The 20,337-nt window shown below is 39.6% G+C and overlaps 1 protein-coding gene across 1 annotated transcript in view; it reads right to left on the bottom strand.

Annotated features, from left to right (window-relative positions):
- PKIA (cAMP-dependent protein kinase inhibitor alpha) overlaps positions 1 to 9,835 on the bottom strand; it is a 43,669-nt gene extending 33,834 nt beyond the window's left edge. The window contains exon 1 of the mRNA XM_064706255.1: positions 9,670 to 9,835. The gene's annotated coding sequence lies outside the window, so the exon portion shown is untranslated. The remainder of the gene's footprint in view (positions 1 to 9,669) is intronic.
- Between the last annotated feature and the right edge of the window lie 10,502 nt (positions 9,836 to 20,337).

Genomic DNA, 20,337 nt, shown 5'->3' with positions numbered 1-20,337 from the left:
TATGTCCTTACTTACAAAAGGATCTCTTACAACAGAGGAGTGTTGGTGACAAAATAAAAGTCTAGTATTTTGGCTATGGTTATCAGAAAGTTAGTTACATTATAAATTAGTTATTAGTTACATTAGAATGTTAGTTACATTATAAATTAATGTAACTACATAGGGATAATCCAGAAATTTAAGGTGCTGAATTATGACATCTTGGATTTTCACATCACTCACAAAAAATCCCACATGTAGAAAGTAAATCTACTGAAAGTATCTACACCTGTTACTATGAAAACCATGATACTCCAAAATATTTCTGCTTTCCTGAACAAGGCTTTCAAATATGCTCAAAAATAGAAATAAAGTAGAACATTTTACTGAAATTACTGCTCCATGAGCAGAGCAGGAATATTTCAGAAAGGGGGATGGGAAGGTGAAATTTCTTCAACAGAACAAATGGCAGATATGATTACATGTTCAAGAAGAATGTCACAGAAACAACATTAGCTGAAAGACAGGCATCACAGGATGCAGGATGCATAGAAAGCTTCCACTGATTTCAGCAATTTGAACAGAGAAAAACCAGACAAATTAGCTAAAATTCTGGCCTGTTTCAACAGCAGCCACATCAAAGGAGAGACAGGTAAACTAAGAGGCTTCTAAAAGGAGAATTTATTTTCTAAACAACATTCAAATCACCTACTGGGAAATGGCACCTAACCCACAACAATTCCAAGAACAAGTTTTGTCTTGTTCAGAAGAACAAGCTGACCTAAGTCAAAAATGCACAAAAAAAACCTTGACAACAGTTTAACAGTCATGAAACTGTCCTAGTCCTCAGCAGAATTCAGAGACATTGTTTATCTCAGAACAAAGAGTGCCACTCTGATCCTGCTGACAGCCATGCCATACAAAAAGAAAAAACAAAAAAAACCACCCAAACTCAGAAACTCCATACTTGCCACCAAAATTCATACAAGAATAGAATTATGAAAGATGACACTGAAGAGCAGCCCTGAGAGTGTAATGAATCATTACCAAGCACAGAGACACAGGCAACTGCTCCTCTCAAGAGGAGCTGCATAAAAGAGTTCACTCACCAGAAACAAGCTTGGACACCAAAAGGAAGTGCTCAGGTGCTGCCTTAAGCTCAGAATATACAAAACACTCACAGATTACACAGTCAGGAAAGCAGAGGAAACTTAGGACGTTTTTGTCAGTTCTTTATTCTCCCACTGCAGTAGGAAATTAAAGCAACAAACCACCATAGGAATATGGGCATTTATTTGGACATTGACCTCAAAATACTGGCAAAGTTTTCTTTCCATTCAGCCTAGTAGTTGACTTTAGAAATCATATGCATTTATTTAAGGCGTGCAAACTGTTAGTCTCCAAATAAATGTTCAAGACAGTAGTCAAGAAATATGGTGCTACCAAGACGGATAGAACTTTAAACTCAAAAATTTTACACAAAAAAAAAAAAAAAGTAGAAAAATACACTTGCAAAACAAGTACCAGTCCCTACCTTAGCCAAACCAAGAAAGCCAGAGGGAGATGGAGGAACAGAAATGCAAAGAGTCGACTTGGAAGACCTAGAAAACTTACACAAAATATATTTGCATAGTGTGTTATCCCACTAGAAACACTGCTTAACAAGCAGAGCAGCAGTCTGTAACGGATGAATGGTCTTCAAAAATTGCTTCTGTGAGGCACACAAGTGAAAGGAAAGAGAATTTTCTGCCTGGAAGGAAACAGCACGGGTCAGCGTGCTGCAGCAGTCATCAGAAATCAGTACCTTTTTCTGGAGACTTGCATAAGTAACTCCCTGATCTGCAGCCTTATCGGCTATACAACTGGGAAAACAATGTTTAAATAACAGCTTTCATCCCTTATTTCCAAATATTGTCAATGAAAATGGAAGTGCTGAAAAGCATTTTGAGATCTTCCATGATTAAAAGGGCCACATAAATAATACATTTCTCCAGTATCTGAGAAAAAGAGGATCACAAAAGTGCGTTTCTTCTTGCTCTTTGGTCTGTACAGCAATTCCCTAAGTGTGCAGAGTGTACAGCTGAAAAGTATCTTCAAGAGTGACAATTAGCTAATGAATTATACTATGCAAAACACTTTCAATTCCTTCCTTAAATGCTAATGAAGTCATTCCCCATTATTAGCTAATATTAAAAGCCTACTGTTACATGAACATGTAATGAATGCTAAAGTATCAGCAAGGAAGTGATATTACATGCTTAAATTTCTTATACAGTATCTGTGTTCCTCTGGGTGCAGGCTATCATGTTCATCTTCTATAAATACCCATTCAAACTTTATCTGTTCTGGAGATGCTTTGTGCACGAGTTGGGGATGACTGAAGGCTTTGCACCTGTTTTTCACCATGTAGCAGGGATTTTGCTTTTGTAAAACTGAAGAGAATATTGCCATTGCCCCAGTCAGGCCCAGTCAAGTAGTACCACATTAGATATAGCAGACTAATTCAACTTTAAAAGGACACGTAGTAGTGGTGGCATTATTTTTGCCTATTGTCACTAGCATCAATGTAATTCTTACTATCATATAATATTACAGCTGCCATTCAATAAATCACCACCTGTAGTCCCTGCAGGCAAATAATCACATAGAAAAAGGGGGGGGGGGGAAAGTGTTCTACAAAGCCTAAAGCTATTCAGAATTGCTTAAGAGAATTCCCTATTTAGGCCAAATACTTTGCTTGGAAAAGGCTTTGGTGTTTGCAAACATTATTAACTTGTAAATAAACAAGTATATGATAAAATGGGCTTATTTCACTGATAAAAAGCTGTAGTTCCCTTAGGCTTTACAGGCATGCTGTAATCATTTTGATAAGTTATGTCTCTTTCTCAAGTCATACAGCTTCTATATTTATGCAGACTCCATTCACATCTCTTATCACGCTTTGACTCCACGAGACCTTACAAATAACAGTTACTTAAAATGCAGCAGTCTATTTTTGGTTTTGTGTGGTTTGTTTTTGGAGTTTTTTATATAAAGTGTTTCACATTATGCCTGCCTTTTAGAGTCTGAATTATTTTCACATGCTCCAATTCTTATATGCATTAACAAATCCTATTCACTTATTTTCTGCTTCCCATGCCTGAGCTCAAAAACATTAGCCCAATCCAGTAAAGCTGCCATCATCCAACTATTTTAAAACAAGAATAACAAAAAAAAGGAAGGGTTTATGACTGAATTTCTCTGTAGGGCTACACACTGCAGTTTGTTCTTTCCTACATTTAAAATGCATTTTTGATATCCAGCTATCAACTTCTATGTCTCCTGCTAATGGCACCAGTACCTTATTGTCATGCAAACATATTGTTGTATCGATCCAACAATGAAAAGGAACCTCTTAGGGACACAAGAAATCAGCCCAACTGAAACATAATGAGTAACTGGAAAAAAATATGCACAGTGAAAAAAATGGGAAAGAAAAGGGAGATAAATATGAAATTATTGCACTATTAAATAGAGTTTCTAAATCCTGCATGTCAGAAATAAATTTTCAGATGATATAAAAACAGTGTCAAAGAATAAATCTAATATGAAATAGAGTCCACATCTACAGAAGGAGTGTATACAGGAAGATAACTCTGTTTTTGAGGAAAAAGAATGTGACAGAAAATCTTGACTCGTAAGAAACTTAAAAGGAAGCAATTGTTTAACATTACTCACATCATGCATGTCAATTAAAAAGGCGCCCAATTAAACCACTAGGCAACAAATTTTGAGAGAAAACAAAGAGACTTTCTTCCTTACACTCCACATGCTCTGAATCATGCCAAAGGATACCGTGGAGCCTGAGAACAGAAATCAGATCAACCAAACACATGCAGCAAGGACACGATGTCTCCTGCAATTAAACGTAATAGCGCAAACATTGCTTTGTGCCCAGGGAACTCCTAATCAATGCTGAGCAACAAACACTGGGAGACTGTATCAAAAGATGATTACTCCACCTAATTTAGCCATTACTTCTCAAGAATTCTTTACTGGAATCTTGCCAGCCATCTTATTTTAACAACAGACCTACATTCTTACAAGCTACATTGTAATACACCACAGTGTTTTTTCTTCTTGAACAATAAGAGGTTTTTGCCCGTCCTATAGAATTGGAACTGGCATCTGACAGTCACTGTTCTAGTGTGAGCAACTATTTCTTTAATTTATTAGCAACACTAAACTCAAACAATCAATGCCATCTGTCATGTACCACAGGAAAAAAATATTTCATATTTCATTAAAAATAATCACAAAAAATCCAGAGCTACTCATACTACTAGTTATGAGGAGGTTTTGCTAAACTTGAATGAAACATTCTTTTGTTCCTTTTTTTGTTATATATTTTTTTCAGTGTATAATAGTGTTGTCTTGGAATTCACTAGCATCATACAGACATCAAGAACTTTCTGTGCCTCAAGTGGGCACCTTGGGAAAGCTGAAAGTAGCTGAGTCTGTTTGGCCTGACAGCACTTTCACATTTCCATCTCGGCAAACTGACCCTTAACGTCAAGAAACTTTCATGGCATACCTGCAGATAGACATTTTCGAAGGAGAAATACATTTTTACCTTCCACTTTGAATGGGTTAGAAAACAAAATCCAAGACAAATGTAGAGAGCTGCAGATCAGAAACATTAAGCAGAACTCTAGAAATTGTTTAAAATTAAAACTGAGAACCCAAGTGACTCATGAGATTGAACAAAGAACACAGGAATTGATGGAACATTTACGTACCTAAACGTAATTTAGTGAGTTTAGAAATTACTTTTCTATGGTAAAAACATATATATATTAGGCTACAGTCTTAGTCAAGGTTAGAGTTTTGCAATTATTTCCTTTCCTTTGCTTTGAGTGTGAAATTATTTCCTTTCCTTTGCTGTGAAGTGTGAATTCCTTGGGGACAAGCTGTTGAGCTTGTCCCCAAGGAATTCACTTCAGCTGAGCACAAAACTTACAAGTGTATATAATCTGTGTGCTCATGATTTTTGTAGCTCTTGGGGTTCACTAGCTGTCTAATAGGCAGCAGGTATTTCCACAGAACACCTTGTGAAGGATTCAATGACAGCTCACTTGATGAGCATCACAATTTTGACGCTTGTGTGGAGTTTATCTCACTCCTACCTACTAATGACCGACAAGTTAAGCCAAGATGCTGAACAGGAATCAATTTAAGGCTGCTGCTGAAGTAATAATATCCTTTACCAACATGATCCACAGTATTTTAAGTGAGGTTTCACATGTACTATAAACAGCATCATGGAAGGACCATTAATAAGCATCTGTGCTATTTTAAAACAACAGGTGGTGAGATCGTTTCACCAAAGTTATGTGCTCACCATATGTGTAAGTGGAAATACTGTAGGAGGTAGAAGGCAAATGAGTGAATAGTTAGCAAATATATATATTATATAATATATATAATTATATGGATATATTAAGATCTATATGATCTCATTAAAGCTGCAGCACATTTCACGGACTAGCTAACAGCTGCCAAAATAACTTCAATATACCTTTGAATCTTTTGGAATAGTTGCTAGAACAAAAATGTGACAAAAAGAAGCAGTCAGAGTAAGAGAAACTAAGATTGTATGTTGGCATTAGATCTATTTGCCCCTAGTATCTGATGAACCATCGGGACATGAGTGCAGAAAGGGATACAGAACTGTGCAGAGACCAGGCAGTTGCTATAAAGGCAGGTTAAATTACTCATGAGTCCTGTAAAGCCAAAGAACAGCAATGCAGTCAATTTTTTAATTCATTTTAATAAAGGTTAGAAAACAAACTAAATTCTGCTAGAGAGAACTACAGCTGACATGGAAATTCTTCTACTGCAGCTCTTCCTCACAGTTCATCTTTTATACTTAGTCCAACCAGGGAAGAAGAGCAGAGATACCTGGGAATCCCTTTACAATCACAGAAATATGACCGGCTCAGAAATGCAGCATGTCTTCAGTATTTTAGGGAAGACAAAACCCACTATCATATCTTATTAGTTCTACCATAAGAATAAAAGGAAAAATAAAAGAAGTGTTTTGATCTGGCATTTGGCTGAGAGATTTGCACCAACTGTCCTATGCGAGTCCATTTTGTGTCACTTTCTCCTCCGATATGATTATCTTTTGAGACTGGGATATATACTAGAAACATACAGTTCGTGTACAATCAGATCCTCTCTTTTATAATGTTGTCTTAATAAAGTAATTTTCTCAGAGTAGACAATATTAAGAGTCTCTGAAAGCTAGTCTCTCTTTAATGACACATCATGAAAGCAATACATATAAACAGATCCATGCTTTTGCTGCTGTTTACATGCAGTTCCCTTCAAGGGAAAAGCTTCAACTAGCTTTCATTTGCAAGAAGCATACATGAACTCTGCATTTCTATCTCCATATTTCATATTAAACTCAAGGCCTCATTATCCAGGTTGTGAAGTGCTGACTTACTTGAATGTGTCAAATTCAAAATAAGATTATCAATACCTGGTTTGTTGCCACCACTAATATACTATAAATGGATAAAACTCTCAGCTCTCTTTAATGATTGCTACCTTTGCAGTTTAGTGGGCACTTACATTAAGATCCTCTATTGACAGTTAGTCCAACATGGAATCCATCTGCATAGTAGAAGACAAAGTTTCAGTTTGTGCCTGGCATTTATTTTCAGAAATCAATTTTTTTCTCTCCCAGAAACATGAGCTATTGCACATGAAGGACATGCATTTTGAAAGTGTGAATGCATTTCTTCTTCAAAATAAAAATGGTATGTTGAAATACTCTTGATTGTTTGCACATGCTAAAGTTTTAAGTTCATTGTGTAATATCTGTCCCCTTTTACCCTGCTCAAGCCTTTTTAAATAGAATTCTTAAATTGGAAAAAATAATCCAACTGAAAGTCTAGTAACAACATAAGTAAAAAATGACCTGCTTGCTCTGAGACATGGTTATTTCAGTTAGTTCACACAGCACTTGCTAACATCATTTTTAAAATTCTCATAATAACAGAAAATATATTCAGCTGAAGTGTTTCATCTTAGCCCTTGGAAAGGACCAGAAATGAAATCAAACCTCTGCAACTTCAAGTGCATTCAAGGTCACTGGGTTTTCCAGTTTGTTCTACTAAGGAACCAAGCCTTTTGCAAACATACTCATCTGGTCCCCACTAATAAAATTGTGTAAATGAACCTGCTGGTTCAAAGGCTGACAGCAGCCTAGAAACCTCAAAGATAATTAAGCTCTTACATATCTGAAGAACAAACCCAGATGAAGTATTCCAAAATAGCAGAACCTCTGAGGAAAAAGACAACTAAATCTCAGCTGCTCCCCAGTCTGTCTGGCACCAACCAGCTGGCCAACTAGGCTGTTCTTCCAGCCAGTGGTGCTGCTGCCCCAGAGCAGCCGCAATAGAGATGCTCTCCTTTGGCTGGCAGAAGTATGGAAAGTTACAGTAACAGAAGGAGCAAGAGTTCTGGGAAAGAAATCTGTAAGCAGTGGATTTACACCAGTTATACCACTGAACTATACTCACACTGATAACTAGATGCACTTTTTCTTCTACGGCCACGCACGCATTACACCACCTGCCTTCAGAGTACACAAGATAAAAGCAATTCAAGTTTGCAGCGGGGTTCTTGATCAACCACTGCTTCATCTCTGCTACCATACTGTTTAAAAATAAAGTTATTTTTTTAAGAATGAAGAGTCTTGAGAAATTAGGTTTGCCAAGAAGCATGAAGAGGTAAATTTGCTGTGATAACATTGTGCCAACATTAGTGAGCAGTCACACTACACTGAGCTTGTAACAACTGCCTGCGGGGCCATTATTTGATTTCTTCACTCCGGTGAAGAAACTGACTTTATATAGACTGGATGGGCTAATATGTGAAGCATCTGAACTCAGCTACATGGTTTCTTTTTCCAACTAAATGCAACTAGAGAAGAACACAGCAGCTCTGAAACTGTCAGCCATGCTTAATTCTAGAAAGGAAAAAGCAACAGAAATGTCCTAACCAATGCTTCAAAGTTTTTACAGGGACAAAATAAATGTGTGGTCGATGAACGACACAGGTTTGACAAAACTTTGTTGTTTTTTTTCCTAGTATACATTGCATGTGCCACGACTTAGTTAAAGCCTATACAGGATCATAGTTAATGACCATGCTTTGGAGAAAAGATTTGTCTGTTGGACTGATTTCTGACTCTGCAGTTCATCACTCGCTCTTTGTTTCAGCCTTGTGAAAGCTCAATTGGTTTTTTATACACATTTTCGGTCTCTGTAGCTGTCATTTGCCTTCTAAATACTCAGCAACAGTACAGACTGCATTTAAATATCTTCCCAGAAACAATGACAACAAATAAAGCAACTCCCTGTTACGTCCCTAAGGATTAATTGTGTCACTCTAGCACCATGACCAGAGGCTTCAACCACAACCACAACTGTCTGAGCTTCTGTGAACCCTTGGGTAACAGGATCCTCGAAGATGAACATACAGGTAAATAGACATTGAATAAAATAACCTTCAGCTTCCAGTATCCTGCTTCCTTTTCATTAAGAACAGATTAATTCCCAATTCTTTACTTCCCAGAGACACAGTAATTTCTTCCATTTCCAAACCACACAGAGCCATTAACTGTTGCATACGCAGATAGTGCCTATTCTAATGAGCTGTCTCTGCATGCCAACCTCCTGTATTGCTATACCTGCTTTAGGGCAAGTTTTCTTTTTTAAAGCAGAAAAAGCAAAAAATAAAAACAAACCAATCAACAAAAAATAAAACCAAACCAAAACAACCCAACAAAAACCACCAGTGTATCCGGCACAGAAATAGGTCAGGCAAATTTTTTTACCTTCTCAATTCCAAAACAACATTCATTTGGTGTTAAGACCTATGTGTGCACCACAATGTGCAATGTTAACAGCCAAGCTACAATACACATACGTTTTTTTTTCTGCTTCTACAGGTGATACCATACAGCAATTGACTAATTCTTCCCTTAACAAACAAATGCATTTGAATTTTGCTGCTGTTTTGTTTGTCGGGAACCTTAGGCTAGATAAAAATGAATAAAGGAAAAAAACCACGCAAGTCTTGGAAAAAGACGACAGAATCCATTTTGGCGTAAGAGCCGGTTCCCCAACTTCTACACTTTTTAGTTTCCTGTGAAGCGACTTCCAAAGCCAGGAATGTGCATGAAATGACATCTTTTTTTTGCTTCTGTTCCCCTGAAGCCCTTCTGCCCTAAGATGTCTTCCCCGTCCCTTGAGGAACGCCGGGGCAGCGCGGAGCGCATTCCCGCACCTGTCGCAGCCCTGCCGCTCCCGCCACCGTCCTGGGCTACGCCACTGACAGGGTGCCCCGACACGGGCACGGAGAGCAGCCCGAGCGGGGCTGGCACCGAGCCACCGCACATCCTGGCCATGGAAGATAAAACGCACCACTGTGGCGCTTCAGAGAGCGCAGCCTTGCCGCTTTTGGAGGGAACCGCGGCAGAAAAGAGGACAGGGAAAGAGAAGGAAGCTACTAGCCCCAGCACCGCTCCACGGCGGCCGGCAGAATCGGAGCGGGGAGCTCGCAGCGGCAGCGCCGCGCTCCCCCGGCCGGGCAGCGCCGCAGCGCTCGCCCCCGCACACGGCGGCTCCCGCTCACCTTTCAGCGACCGGCTCAGCGCATCTTCCTCCCTCCCTCCTTCTCTCCCGCAGCGGCTGCTGGTGGCGGCCCGGAGCCCCGGGCTCGGCGGGTGCCCAGCGCTGTTCCTCCCTCAGCCGGCGGCAGCTCCCGCTGTCACTTCACCCCCACATCCCGCCGCCGGCGGCGGCAGCTGCTGCTCCTAAATCCACGGCGCTCCGGCGGCATGAAGTCATCCTCCCCGCCCCCTCCGCGGGCCGCCGCACTCCGCTCCCGCCGCGGAGGGGGAGACGGCCCCGCTGCCTGGCGGTCCGAGCCCCGCGGGGCCCTGGCGCTCCACCCGCCCCGGAGGGTCCGCCGCTCCCGCGGGAGCACCCGTGCCCGACTGCCCGGGAGCCTGCGAGGGGCGGTACCGTCTCCTGGGTGCGGTGGCGGTCCGGGGGACCCTCCCCAGGCACGGCGGCGGGATGGGCCGCTCCGCCCCGCGCCTGCCGTGCCCTCCCGGGACTCCCCTCCGCGGCAGCGGGCAGCGCGGCGCTCCCGCCCGGCGTGTGGGGCTCCGCGCCCCGCTCCGGCCCCAGGCTCGGCACGGCCCGGCGTGTGGGGCTGCGCGCCGCGCTCCGGCCCCGGTGTCGGCACCGCCCGGCTTGTGGGGCTGCGCGCCCCGCTCCGGCCCCGGTGTCGGCACCGCCCGGCCGTGCCGCGCTGAGCGGCGGGGAACGCGAGGAGGCAGCTACCGCCGCGCTGCAAGGCCGGAGCCAAGGGAGAGCGTCCCTGTGGACGCTCAGAGCCAGGGCAGAGCTGTCTGTGTATCTGGGTCTCGCCGTTTGAAGGAAAAGGCGCTGTAATCCCTCGGGCTCGTGGGTGGGCTCCCTGTTCCCACTCTCACTTCCCGGCCTCAGGATGCCCAAGCGCTCCTGACTCGTGCCCTAAAAAATGCAGCGCTTCCTGGGATGCAGGAGAGCTCCTCGGCAGTGGCTCCTGCTCTGTGCCTGGAAGGGGGAGCAGGGGACAGGCACTGTGCTGTGCTCAAGGTCACCTGGGCAAACTTCCCCCTTACCAAGGGCGTCCTGATCTTTCTGAGACCCAGCAGTAGGCAGCATGTCTATTTTTGTTACTTACAGAGAGCTGTGCACATACTGAGTGACCGTCAGGCTTGTAAGGAAGGCCGGATTCCTATCACAGTTTACAATTCCATGACCCATCCCATGTGCACAACAAGCCCAGGTATGTTGGTGCATAAATGACACCAGGCAGTGTAGTGTGGATGTCACCAAATGCATGTCACCAGTGCATACCAAATCATTGTAGTCTGAGAGCTCTTCATATCTTACCAGCAAGGCAGGGTTGTGTCTGGTCGAGAGAAGCTGTGCTGGATGAGCTCCCAGGAAAAACAAACACAGGAGTTTCCCAGGTGCTACACCTGCTCAGTTGACCCAGTGGTCAAGTGGTGCCTCAGCAAGGTTTAGGAGTGGACTCGTGCTGGAAATGTTGACGATCTCCATTTTGGTAAGGTCTGAAACACGAAGAGCTGCTTCAGTGGCCTGGATATAGGTAGGAAGGTTGTCTGTAGTGGTAGAGGAAAACGGCAAAGAGAAATCTCATTAAGGTGAAGTTCTTAGTCTGTCAGATAAAATACAAAACCTCTGAACCTCAGTTCCCTTTTGGAAATTCATTGTCTTTTTTTTAAGGTGGTTATGGTATGACTTTTCACCTGTGCGGTTCTACAGTTGCTCTATTTTGGGCTGCTCCTGTTTACTCCCTGCCTTGAACCTCTTCTGTTGATTGGCATTGCAGACCTAAATGTGCAGCGCCGGCAGCATCTCAGCAGTGTTAGTTAATCTCAGCTGACAGTGTGTTAGCTGCTGACAGTGTGTTTGGAGGCTCATCTCCACATGCACAGAGGAGTTGAGGGGCACTTGGGCAGGTGGGGGACCCAGGTCAGGCAAAGGGAGCCCATTCCCAGCCCCTCCCAGGGAAGCCTCAGTTCCCATGGAGGCGGGGGACACACCCAGCACTCAACCAAAATCTTCTGTGTGGGTGTTACTGCCTGGGGTTACGCGACACGCTGTGGAATGGATAATGGAGCGTTTTGGGATTAAGATTTCTGAGATGTTGAGGGCATGAACCAAAGACAGGGAAAGGAAGGGATCAAGGTGATATGGGAATGATCACATGTGGGAAAATAGTGGGATGAGGAGGTAAATAGGGCTGGTCTGGTGTAAACAAATTGCTGGTCAGACTGTTTGTCTGGCTATGCCCTGCACCTGATCAGTGCAGTCTCTCCTAGACTAGACTGTGTTTCTAAACCTTACTGTGTGAGAGGTCTCCCTGTGCTATATGTGTGCCCCTGCATGGGTGTAAGTGCCAGCAGCAGGAGTCACACCTCGGGTTACAGGGACTCATGCCAGAGAGGAGGGCAGGATTTCACCGTTCGTGCCATCTGTGTCTGAGTGAGTGCTTCAGTCTGTGTTGATCTGTGTGGTTGGCCTTGGGCTTATTTATATATATATTTGTGTGTACATACTTTCTGTGTGTGTATGGCTGTTAGGAATATGTGTTCAGACTTGCTGCTTACTAGGCCTAGGAAAACGTTGCTATGGCAGCCTCTCTTCTATTGGACCATATTGTTCAGCAACTCATAATGCAATTCACTAAATGATTAGCATACTAGAAAATCCTAGATCTGTGCAAAAGCAGGAATTATTAGTATTTAATTTTTATTATTTCCTTGGTAGCAGTAAATTCCAGAGTGAAGAGAAGCAAAATGCTCTTGGCCCAAGGATTTTAGTTAGTATTATTCAATATACATGAGTGCAAAAACAAGGCAAAGAGGGAGACACCTATAGGATTTTATTTTAGTAGAAAAAACACATAGATATTCATCATTTAGCAACATTCAAAAGCCTCTTTTAGTCGGAGGATATAATCTTTGATTTAGCAATCATGGGTTCAAACAGTTAAAATGAATGTCAATATAAATTGATTGAAATGTAAGCATTTCAGCTTTAAAAAGTATGCTGTAGGGAAAATAAAAGGAATAAAGAGCTCTCATGAATATCTGAATATGGGGAAAGTCTGGAAATGTCTTTAGTAAGTGAGAAAATTGTATAAGGAAGACAGCTTGTTTGCAAAGGGAGTGGCTTCAAAGAGGATTACAGAAGTGTTAGGAGGAGAAAATTGTGTTTTAGAGGTTAGAAACAGCAAGGATGAGTTTTTTCAACATTGAAATTGAATTAGATTGTTAAACTAAATAATAAACAGCAAAAGGTGCATTGTAAAAATGTAAAGAAATCATGAAATGAAGAAGTTGAGCTCTTTATTTAAGTGAGAAAGGGGTGAAAAATCAAGGCTCTCTTACTCAAACTGAGTACTGGCTTTCCTGATAATTGCTGACTGGAGTAAAAGGTGAAGCAAAAGAAAAACAATGAAGGGGAATAAACACACAGGCTTCTTTAAACTTTATCCTCCTGAAACCAGAGAAAATTGGTTGTACTGAGTATAAAAAAAGAACTCTAATCTCCCATGCACTTTTAATTCTGCCTAAATAGCCTACTTCTTATGGACCTGCTTGTGTGGCAATTATTTATGATAAGTTATATTCATGTCTTCCAAAATTCGGATTCTTTGGGAGTTTCTGCAGTGCAAGCCAATGTGCTGTTTCCTGAAGAGCAATAGAATATACTGCCAGTGTTATAAACAGCTATTTTAACTGTTATAACCAGCTTTTTTGTCACTTTGCCAGAAGCTTTTTGTTTCCTTTTAATATTGAACTGAGTACTAATGTACACTTTAATAATAGGGTTTTTCTGAATATCCTCCAACTGCATTTAAATAAAAGCAAGACAATGAAAAAGCAGTTATTATGAATTTTTGCATTTTTTAACAGATGTAGGAAAAAATTTTACATAAATATTCAAAAAATGATTGAAAAAATTGTCTCATGTCAACAGCAGTGTAGCTTAAGATACTGAGCATTATTTTATGGTTCCCATGGAGAATATAGTAGAGTATAGTAGAGTACAGTAATATTCCTACTGGATATCAAAACAGTCTTACTCATGTTGAAATATAATGTAGGAGCGCACCATAAGAACCCTTAGTTACACCCCTTAATAAGTTAATATCCAGCTGATCCATCTGTTTATTGGAATTAATTTTAGGTCCCATAAATAAAATTATGCACAAAATAAAAATTGCTATACGCTTTCTACTGAGAAAAGACAGTATTTAAAAATCTTGATATTATAAGTATGGTGTCTGCAGATATTTTTTAAAAGCAAATAGATTAAGCTGTTTTTCCATGACCAGTTTCACTTTTCTTTATTTATTTTTTCTTTTCATTATGGCTTTATAAGCAGGTGAGTAAATTGAGTAAATTAACACATTTTGTTCAATTGGTTGGGGTGTAATATATATGCCAAAAACAGTGACTCAAAAGTACTGTGATGAAGAAGAATATTGCAAGATGAACTGCAATGTCAGCAATACTCAAATAGACTTCTTTATAACTGAATCATTATCAGGAAAACATTTTTAAAGGAGTTCTCTATTTCTGCAATAATTTCCAAACCATTTGTAAGGGAATAATTTTTAAAGTAAATTCTGGTTGATCATTTAACAGCTAATAAAAGAATATTAATTAAAAAGCATTCAGTATATTATTTTCTAATTCTCAGCAATAGTAAATTTAAAGTAATATGATCTGATTGTACGTAGTTTAGAATAACCAAACTCTGGATGCAGTCAGTCTCTGCCAATGTTTCTCACTATCCTCCTCTTAATGCTAGTTGCTTATTTTCTTAGACTAAAACTTTCAAGGCAGGGACTGTCAAAGATTCGGTTTGTACAACATTGTTAGGCATGAGCAAAATCCATTGATAATAGTTTATGGCACTTGACAATACTGTGAACTTTTGACTTGGATGCACAGGGCTCAGCTGCACCCTAAGTTACAAGTCTCTTCAGCTGAAAGCAATGGTAGCTGTGTGTGCACAGGGGCAGAGCCTGGCCCTTGGCCTCCTTGACGTCAGTAGGAACAGATGTGTTCTCCTTTCTTTTCTCTTGGGGCTTCCAGCATTGTCTTATTACAAAGCAGTGTGAATTTCTTAATGCTTTAAATTGAAACCTGCTTGGGTTTTTTAATTTTCCACTGTCAGCTTCATTGCTTGCCTATATGTTCTCTGAAGTTGGTAGGAATAATAGTCCCATCATAGCATTTTCTATGCCTAAAAATACATTACTAGAATTGTAGTATAAAGCATCCCTCCAAGTGGGAAAAATAACTTTTAACAAAATAATGTTGCTATAATGCATATGCCATAAGGGGAGAAATTAAGACATTAATCAATCTCAATCCTGGTATTAGCTACAATATTTTCTGAGTTCTTGACTTGTCACCCTCTGTTTTCTCACATTTTTTTAAGTGGTATGTGAAATCTGTGATTTTTTTAAAGAAAAAAAATAGTGTCATGACAATTCTGATACCTACATAGACCTTCAATATGTTAACTTACATGAATGGATATCTAGTGACCTGGTGTAAAGTTGTCCTTGCCCATGACAGGGGGTGTGGATTAGGTGATCTATAAAGGCCCATTCTAACAAAATAATTCTATGATTCTATGATATTAAAATAAGATGTAGTACTTTAACTTTTGCTTCCATAACTGTTTGTCAACAGTACAAAAACAAAAATGGGAGAATCCTGACATTTGTTGTTCATGCCCTCTTCTAACTCTGTCTTTGCATCCTACTGGATCTTCAAATTCCCATCTGCAGGTTTCTTATATCAGCCTGTTTCTTTGACTGTTTAATACAAATTTTAAATTCTGTAACATTTTAATCCTGATTTCAGATTTCTTCTCTTACCCCTGTTTGTTTTGGTGGAGGAACCCATTTAAGATGGGTCCATGAGTCCAGGTGCATATTGTTATGTAAAAGTCATTAAAAAGAGATTTGTCCAACAGATTGTCTTCTCTTCATTTACTATGCAGCAGAGAGCCTCTTGCAACACATATCTTTAACTAAAAAGAAGAAAAATAAGAAGATTGCTACCAAAACTTGCAGTGCACAACAAGGAAGAGAAGCAAAGACCATGAGAGCTGCCAAAACTCGGTGCCTTTGCAGATGCAGAAAATTTGACAGCAAAAATGTGTCACAGTGCTTCTGTATATCTTTGATTATTATTCACTGCCAAAACAATAAAAACCAGCCAAGAAACATGAGAATCCTATCCATCTGACCAGAGAAAATACATATTTTCCTAATTCCAGATCTAGCACGTCCCATTTCACAGTAATGTCTCAGCACCCATAAACTTTGCCTAAAGCAATTTCTAAAACTGAGGACTGCTTGTTTTCATTCTGTATGTTAGGTTTGCTTCCCATTTCCCTTTCTGTATCCCTTTCTGTTTAATATTCTTGGGCAAAAAAAAATCAGTTCAGAATTAAATAAAAAACCCAATGATTTTGGATGGTAACTAATCTTAGTTGGCTAAATAAAAGAAGCTTGTGGGTTGCTTGTAGTTTTTCAAATGTTGGTGAGTAGGTGGCATTTAAACATATCCAGTTCTCCTGGGTTTCAAGGCATTTATAGTTCTCAGTTGATTCTTTGGGTACCATCTTTTGAAACTTTTGATTAGGTCTGTCCTCCTGCCTTTTCTTGTACAAGGGTAATTTTCCTGACTTTAGTGCAGTCAGGACAAAATTGGACATGTGGAGTTCAAGATTTTATCAGTTAAGTCAGCTGCCTGTTTTCTGAGAAATCTTCTCTCAGTTGTACAGGTGTGTATGTTTTATGATTTTTTTTCTTCCCTATAGACTAAAAAGAAGAAAATTCATTAATAATTGCTGTGCCAAAAGCTGTGTTTAATGGCTTTTTCTAAGGCAGTTGGGGTATTGGAGCTTTCTTCTTAAAAATAAATTTCCCAAATCAAGTGTTATTGTATCAGTGCTAGCGAATATTCTTTTCCAAAACATAATTGTATAAAAACTAATTGACTTGTAATTTGTTTTGGTTTAATTTTGTTATTTCATTTCTGAGTGCGTGTTAGAGAATTCTGTAACTGCTACTTGTGCCTGCCCACTCACAAGCTTGATGCCTATATAGAAATCCCACTTTCAAATCACTCTTCTGTTATGATCATGGATTTCTTTGAGTCTGTTTATGTTCCTAGAGCAAACTGTGTCAGACATGAAAGAGAAGAAAGAACAGTTTTTGGAGACTACTTTCTCAACAGTGGGCTAGTGGGACATTGTTTTGTGTTATGAGGGGGAAAACAGATGATGGAAAAGTAGACCATTTCAGTAAGAGCTGTATGGAAGATACACCTGTCACAAAATTCTTCTGCAAGGACATTTTTTTCCAGTCAAGACAGAAAGAAAGGATTACCAAGGAACAATTTGTAAAAGAAGTAGTAGGTGTTTTAATGAGCTCAGATATTAGTATTGTGATAAACAGGGGAATAAAATGATACTATCAGTGGAGCATCGACATTTTATAATGTGTGGAATTTCATTGTACTTGTAGAGCGATGAACACTCAGACAGATAAAATTATATTAAATGTCCCTTGGATCCAATGGTAATATCAAATTGCATAGTATTGGAGCAGGAGAGCATGCTCCACCTGAGAACTGCTGCTGGACAGTGTATGCCAGCTATCTCAAGGCAATAAAAGATTATTAAGTGGATAAGTAGCTGACTAGCAGACTTGTAACTTTCAATTTGTAGGGCAAATATTTTTTTTTCCTAATATGACCTCTGATGTTGATGCCCAAAGATATAGTTTTATTCACTTCAGTTTTATGAGCAACAGCAATTTTTATCATCCTTTGCATATGAAACTACAGATGTAGGAATGCACAGAAATGCATGCTGCAATCAAAGTTATGGGATAGAAAGTTCATTGTTGTAACAGTGTTATGACTTTGTAGGGCATGTGGCAAAGCAAAAAAAAAAAAAAGGATATTGTGGTAATTCATAAGAACATAAATGAGATTTCTGGTTGCATAGCAAAATAGAAAAAAGAAACCTAAAGCACATTTTAGAAATGTTTTGAAGACAGACCATGGCTGAAATAAAATCTGAAAGGACAGCAGAAGAAGAGTAAGGACACAACTCAGAGAAGGCAAAGACAGGAGCTAAGAAAACTAATTTGAAGGCCACCCTAAAAGAAGTGGGAAGAGACCAAGGATGCTGTTTCACACAAATGAAGGAAGAACAAGATTCCACAGTAAACAAGTTAAAAATCAGTGGGAAGAAGGTAGTGCTCCTGGTTCTGATATTTTGGTAGAATGGTGGTAGGAAAGAGGAGAAGCTTGTTTTTTCTTGCTTTTCCCTTCCTTCCCCCTGTAAAAATTTCCTTCTTTTGGTTTCTTAATACAGCTACTACATAAATACTGACCATTTTTTTAGTTTTCTCTAGAATATGAGAGAATATATCGCTCTCTATTACAGCGCTTTCCAGCTGAAAATTGTCCTTATATAGGGAATATAGATACTATTTTTGCAGTTATTTATATTTCAAATGTCTCTAAGAGACTTTTTATTATGATCTTCCATTTAATTATTGTAAGAACCCTTTTCTAAGTGAAAACTACATCCAAAATGTAACATACTTACGTAGTATGGGCTTGATGATCTTATGAAATGTAAAGATAATTATCAAGCAGTAACACCTTAAAGAAAATCCTTTTACAAACAGCCACAACAACATTTCTGTGTCTTAAGTGTTTGATGCTGGTTTTCTGTAAATTTTCTGCACAGATAATGTTCTTATGTTAATTTTGCAGCTACAAGAATCTTCATTAAACCAGCTGATTGAATGTAGTTTTTATTTTAAGAGACAAAAGACTTGTCTATCAACTTTTTTATTCATAGATTTGTCATTATTGCTGCATCTTCATTGAGAAGGAACTCTGCTGGGCAAACTCTGAGATACTATCTAAAACTCTGAATAGGCAATGTGAGTAGCAAATCTATAGAAATAAAACTAGAACTTTCATTCCCTGGTATGCAGTAAAGTTCTCAAAGGAAGTCTGGACCCCACAATGTTTTGGATGTTGTACCTACTCATAATGATAAAAATAGCATCCATGTCACCTAGATTCTGCCTTGCCTTGACTCTCAGAATTTAAATTTTTCTCAAGTCCAATTTGGAGTGACTCTCCAGAGAACATTTAATCTCTTTTGCTGTCCTTAAAATTCCTTGTATACCTAAAATTAGAGCATGGATATACTGACTGTATGGATAGATTGAGCATGGAGGTTCTTGCCTCTTGCCTAAGCCTTATGCAGTCTGCAGTTTGTGCCTGCTTACTTAAGCCCTAGAGTAATTCTGCCTTGCAGCCTGGAGAGCAGTTAACTGGTGCTGACAGCACTGCCATCCCTAAAAAGTGTGGCATGAAACTCACCTCATGCACCCCTACAAAGGCATCAGTGTATAAATGGTGTCTATAGGGGTGTATATCTCAGGTATCTCATAGTCTGAATCATTAATTCACAGAGAGGTAGAAGAAAGAGAAAAGGAGTCTTTCATTTCTGCTTTACCAGTGGAGAAATGGAGCACATTAAAATTTGAGCAAGGTTTGGAATCTGCTGAATAAGGCTGCATCAGCTTGCCATTCTGGGTCGGTACGATGTCTGCATGGGAATTTAAAGCTTTTCCTAATGTTTCCTCAGAGCTTCACCAAATAGAAAATAGTGACAGTGCCAAAATTCATCCATGTGTGCCTGTCTCTGTCAGGCTACCATTGACTTTTCATTATTCCAGTTCTAAATTGAATACAGCCTCAGGGAAGGAAATATTTATGTAAGAGGGTGACAGTGAAAGAATCTCTGTCCTAATCCTGCACATGAAAAACAAGCCTTGGAACCAGCATGCCTTCAGCTATTTAAATGTAGCCCTTCTTCCCCTTCAGGAGGTGTTTTTTCCTGCAAGCTACCAGGGGGCTTTATCATCTTTTTTCCTTTGTCACAGAATAATTTTGGAAGAGGAAAATAAAACTCAGCAAGTAAAAGTCTTGATAGAATTAATGTTCTGCAGTATTTGTGTGCTTGTATAGGTGAAAAATCTCTAAAGCATATTTGTGTAGGGAGAATTCCCTGACAAAATTATTTTTCCTCTATTGCTTGGTTTCTCTTCTTCCATTTCTCTCTTTATTTAGTGTTTGGAGAAATAGTCTTTTGAGAAGGGTGTTTATAATTATTTTATAGGGAAGACTTAGCCTCTTTCAATTATGCCAATGACATGAAATAAAGAGATTCAGAGGACTAGTATTTTTTAGGCTATGTTGAATTCATTTATCGTGTGTCATAAGCATCATTTTATGGATGTCTGATATCTCAAATTTTGTTGATTTGAAGCAGCACAACATTTGAGACCTCTTACTGGTTCCAGAATAGGTAGCTGCTGGATGTGGCTATTCAAATCTACATCATGTGAAAAACATCATGGAAGGATGAATGTTTAATTACAAAGGATACTGAAAATCATCCAGACGACTGTTAAAATTCAGAAATACAGCTTGTGCACTTAATCACACAAAAGCTAAGTTCATCACTTATTCAGCATTCTTTGTGTCTAACAATGCCATGGGAAAACAAAGGCATGTTTTTTCTCCTAGAATGGACTGGGAAGCTCTGTTTCTTGGCTCCCTTGTTTGATTTACAATATATGTATTGTCTG

The sequence above is a fragment of the Zonotrichia leucophrys genome, chromosome 2 (genome assembly GCF_028769735.1).
Source record: "Zonotrichia leucophrys gambelii isolate GWCS_2022_RI chromosome 2, RI_Zleu_2.0, whole genome shotgun sequence".
In the NCBI taxonomy this organism is placed as follows: Eukaryota; Metazoa; Chordata; class Aves; order Passeriformes; family Passerellidae; genus Zonotrichia; species Zonotrichia leucophrys.
Note: the sequence above shows the minus strand (reverse complement) of the source record. Positions and strands in the feature narration are given on the sequence as shown.